General features: G+C 34.8%; 1 pseudogene; it reads left to right on the forward strand.

Moving 5' to 3' along the window:
- Positions 1–3,280: 3,280 nt before the first annotated feature.
- LOC120892468 (U6 spliceosomal RNA) lies at positions 3,281–3,345 on the forward strand (annotated as a pseudogene).
- The last annotated feature ends 2,311 nt before the right edge of the window (positions 3,346–5,656 follow it).

A 5,656-nucleotide genomic window follows, 5' to 3' on the forward strand; every position in this document is an offset into this window, starting at 1 on the left:
GAATAAAGAATAGCTGTTTGAATCTACAAGGCTGTGAGTGGCTCGTGATTTTGTGCCCAGCCAGACTGCGGCATATTTCCTCTTTTTTGTCCAGATTACCTCTTTAATCTTTAATATTTAATCAATATCTAATATAGAAAAATAATATCAGACTCATTCCCTTTAGTTTAAAATTAAATTTGGAATAAAAAACTTTATTTAAAAAATATTTAGGGTATTAATAGGTATATGAATGAATTCTTTTCATGAGAAATTTGAGGAAATGGTTTTTTCCTCTGTCTTGGGCCTCCTAAATCCACCTTGAATATACAGATGGGCACTTTTTCCCCTTTTTATCCATTAGCTTGTTATAGTCACTGGGAATATGACAATCATCTGTAAATGAATATTAAACCATTTGTCACTCAAATTTTAACACTATAAGTTTAAAGTTTCAGTTTTTTCTTTTATTTATTAATTCATTTGATCAATATAGAGTGAGGATCTATAATATTCAAGGCCCTTGGCTGAGTGTTTGACCAAAGATGAGAAATAAACAGTCTCTGACTAGTTATCTGATTGTCACAGGAAAGTAATGATTATAATCAAGTATTCTACAGAGGAAAAATTTCAGTGAGAAGACTTAGGAATAATGCATTATTTGTAAATGGAGTTTTACTATTCAAAATACTTAAAAGACCAATAAGAGAATGCTAATTTAAAATGTATTACTATAGTCTTTCTTTCAAGAAGCTTTTCACAAAATATACCTAAGAGATAAGCAGGAGAATAGAAGAAAATAATGGAGGTCAGTACATTTGAACCATAGAATTTAAGAACTAAACAGCAAATCAGAATTTGACTAGTTAAGTGTTTTTGTTTCACTCCATCAAATGTAGAAAGTTGGAAATAGCATTGCTCCAGTCCTTAACTAAGAAAAAAATCCAGAAAATTATAAATTATCAACTTTTCTTGAAATCATATGAGTAGCAAGAATTAGCAACTAACCTGCACTTTGGGGAGAGAGAATACCTGCAGAGAGAAAGAGGGTCATGTTATCAGCAGAGATAATTTGACTTCCTTCCATGTTTTTATTCCTTTATTTTTTTTTTCTTGCCTGATTCCTGTGCCTAGAGTTTCAGTTGCATTCAGTAGGAGAATGAGAATGAATGTTCTTGTCTTTTTCCAGATTTTAGGGAAAATGTTTTCAGTTTTTTTCCCATTCATTATGATGTTGGCTTTGGATTTTTCATATACAGCATTTATGATATTGAGGTAAGTTTGGTAGAACCCAGCTGAGAATCCATCTGGTCACTGGCTTTTCTTTGTTGGAAGGTTTTTTATTACTGCTTTAGTGTTGTTGCTTGACATTGGTCCATTTTGGTGTTCTATATTGTCTTGGTTCAATTTGTGCAGGTCATGTGTATCTAAAAATTTGTCAATAAATATTTTAGATTTTCCAATTTATGGAATATAACTTTCAAAATTGTTCCCAATGAACTTCTGGATCTCAGAAGTGTCTAGGGTGACATCACTGTTTTCATCTCTAATTTTGTAGATTTGGGCCTGTCCTCTCTTTCATCTCTGATCTTATTTCCTATCTTTCAAATGACCGAAACAGACATTTCTAAAAAGAAGAAATACAAATGGCCAATGAATATATGAAAAAAATCAACCTCCTTAGTAATTAGGAAAATGCAAATCAAAACTTCACCTGAAATTTCATCCCTCTCCAGTTAGAATGGCAGCCACCAAGAATACAAATAACAATTGTTGGTAAGAATCAGGTAAAAAGGTAAACTTGTATATTGTTGGTGGGACTGCAAATTAGTACAACCACTTTAGAAAGTAGAATGGAGATTCCTCAAAAGACTAGGAATGGAATCACCATATGACTCAGCCATTCCACTCCTTTGTATTTATCCAAAAGAACTAAAATCAACAAACTATATTGATACATGAATAACAATGTGTATAGCAGCACAATTCAAATTATGAAGCCAATCTAGGCATCTGTCAGCAGATAAATGGATAAAGAAAATGTGTGTCTGTGTGTGTGTGTGTGTGTGTGTGTGAGATGGAGTTTTAGTTAGCTATGAAGAAGAGTGAAATTGTTATCTGCTGGTAAATAGATGGAAATGAAAATCATCAAGCTAAGTGAAATAAGCCAGAGTCAGAAAGTCAAGGGTGAAATGTTTTCTCTCATATGTAGAAGCTGGGGGATAAGGTAAAGGGAGGGTTTCACAAAAATAGAAGGGAGACTAACAGGATAGAGAAAGGCGACTAAGGGGGAGGGGAAAGGGAGCATGGGGAAGTACTGGGAAATTAAATCTACCAAACTGTGTTATATCCATGTACATGTACTACAATGAATCTCATATATATATGTATATGTATATACATATATATATAATGCATTAATTAAAAAGGTCATAATAGAAGGGAGATCAGTAAAATAAGTAGATCAGAGGGGAGGGAAAGGGATATGATCAAGCAAATTATGTTATATGTATGTAAAAATATGACATTGAATCTCACTGTTAGGTATAATAATGCACCAATAAAATATAACTTTTAAAGATTCAATAAAGAACATGGAAAATGTGTTTATAAATATGGATAATTTTGCTCTGCAAGAGACACTGTTAAGTGAGTAACCATCAACCCCAGAAATCCCACTCCTAGGAATTTACCCAAGGAAATTAAAAACTATGTTCTCACAAAAACCTGTATGCAATTTTTTTTATAGCAGAATCATTCATAATTGCCACAAACTACAGCAGTTCAAATATCCTTCAACAGGGGGGACACAAAGAGGAAATATTTTCAAATCACGTGTCTGACACAAGACTTGTATACAAAATATTTAGAGAATAATCAAAATTCAGTGATAAGAAAACACAACTAAGTTTAAACATTTGAACAAACACTTCACCAAAGAAGATATATGGATAACAAATAAGCACATGAAGATTTTATTGACATTATTAGTCACTAAGGAAATATAAATTAAAACAATAAGATATTACTCCACAGTAGAATGTCTAAAATAATAATTGACAAAAACACCCAATCTAAAAAGGCTACATATCATAATCTGGAGAAGGTGAAACTCTGGAAAGTGTTGAAAATATCAGTGGTTGCCAGGGAATTGGGAGAGAGAAGAAAAATAGGTGGAGCACAAAGGATTTTTAGGGCAGTGAAAATACTTGTTTGAAACTATAATGATGTATGTCATTATATGTTTGTCCAGACCTTTTGTCCAAACCCTATAGATTATTTAGCACCAAGAGAGAACCCTAATGAAGATTAGCATGGCTCCTGCACAAGAATGATGTGCAAATTTATGAAGAGTTCCATATTATTAGAACTAAAAACAGCATACTACAGGGACACAGCCACATCAATGTTTAAAGCAGCACAATTCACAATAGCTAAACTGTGGAACCAACCTAGATGCCCTTCAGTAGATGAATGGATAAAGAAAATGTGGCATATATACACAATGGAATATTACTCAGCAATAAAAGAGAATAAAATCATGGCATTTGCAGGTAAATGGACGGAGTTAGAGAAGATAATGCTAAATGGAGTTAGCCAATCCCCCAAAACCAAGTGCTGAATGTTTTCTCTGATATAAGGAGGCTGATTTGTAGAGGGGTAAGGAGAGGGAACATGGGAGGAATAGACAAATTCTAGAAAGGGTGGGAGGGGAAGGGAGGAGGAATAGGAAAAAAAATGATGATGGAATGTGATGATCATTATTATTCAAAATAGATGTATGAAGACACAAATTGGTGTGAATATACAACCAGAGATATAAAAAACTGTGATGTATATGTGTAATAAGAATTGTAATGCATTCCACTGTCATATATAAATTAAAAATATTAATTAAAATTAAAAAATAAATAATGACAATATTGGATTATAACTCTTTAAACAAGACATATATCTATGGGTCTACTCTGACATAAATTAATGATTAAATAAATACAGAGGAAAGAAGACACAAATCATTCTTGCATATGAGTTGCGATGTATAAATGTAGAAAGAATAAGAGAAATTGAAAATCATCATTAAAACATCAAACTAATAATTGCTTTAGTCAGATTCACTGTTGAAAGCTAAAATTGAAGATAAGCAGCATATTTGCATAGCCTCAAAATACCTTTTCCAAAATATTTCTTTGTAGTGGCTTTAACATTTGTCCAAGAATTCTTCCACACTCTTTCATCTAAGATGTCATACTTAATTCCCCTCCTCTTGATGAACAAAGTCTAAATAGTAAAAAACAATAACTTTACAGTGAAGAAAACTGGCAATCTGCTCACTAACCAAGCAATAAAGGTTAGCTTGACCAGCAGTGTCATTTTGATGTCATCTACCCCTGATAAAATGGAAATTGGTGGTGAGAAGCACACCAAGTGTCTGTGGTGTTCATCTGCCAAACAATGGTTCAATCACAAGAGATATGATAGGAATCCAAATTGAGGAACTTTCTAGATCATGAAATGTAAACAACAACAACAACAAAAAAAAAACTCTCACAAAATGGGGGCGAATAAGGAGACATAATAACTAAACATAATGTGGGATCCTGAGTTGGATCCTGGAAAAGAAATAGGAAAACAGTGGAAGGAGAGGGGAAATACAAATAAAGTCTGTGGTTTAAGATTTTATACCACATTACTTTCTAGTTTTAATAAATGTACTATACCTATGTGAAATGTTAACAGAGGAACACTCTATACCATCTGTTATGGTTTACATGTGGTGTCCCCTGAAAGCTCACATGTGAGATAATGCAAGAAGGTTTGGAGGAGAAATGATTGGGTACCTTAGCCCAATCAGTGAGTTAATCCCTCATGGGATCAATTGAAGTGGTAGGGTGTGGCTGGAGGAGATAGGAATTGGGGCGTGGCTTTGATGTATACATTTGTATCTGGAGAGTGGATTGTCTCTCTCTCTCCCTCTCCCCTCTCCCCTCTCCCCTCTCCCCTCTCCCCTCTCCCCCTCCCCCTCCCCCTCCCTCTCCTTCCCTCCTTCTCCATCACCACGATGTGAGCTGCTTTGCTCCACCACCCTCTTCTGCCAAGATGTCCTGCCTCACCTCCAGCCCCAAGGAATGGAGCCGGCCTTCTCTGGACTAAGACCTCTGAAACCGTGAGCCCTCAAATAAACTCTTCCTCCCCCACAGTTGTGCTGGTCTGATCCTGTAGTCAAAGCAGAAAAAAAGCTGATTAAAACACCATCTTTGCAACTCTTTTGTAAGTCTAGACTTACATAATAAAGGTTTTAACATCCAATTATTCCATTCCCACTTATCACTTGACTTTTGGGAAACAGACATCAGTAATCTGGTTTTCTAGTTAAGACATAAAACTGCATTTTCCAGATGGACATTTTGCAGAGGGACTAAGGCAACACCCTGCATCCCATTGACCAGTATTCTCCTCTCTCTGCCTCCACATCATCGTTGAGATTGGCAGTCAAAGGATAGGCAGGGTTGGTGCCATTGCTCAAGTTTTCCATGTAAACAATTTTCTCCTCATCCTGTTTTCCTTAAAACTTTGACCTAATTACTTTCACATGACTGATTAAAAGCAGCTAAAAACATCAGTAAAATCTGTTAAAGTGCAAAAATGAAGACCCCATTCATTCGAGCTCTTGAGT

Source organism: Ictidomys tridecemlineatus, chromosome 9 (genome assembly GCF_052094955.1).
Source record: "Ictidomys tridecemlineatus isolate mIctTri1 chromosome 9, mIctTri1.hap1, whole genome shotgun sequence".
In the NCBI taxonomy this organism is placed as follows: domain Eukaryota; kingdom Metazoa; phylum Chordata; class Mammalia; order Rodentia; family Sciuridae; genus Ictidomys; species Ictidomys tridecemlineatus.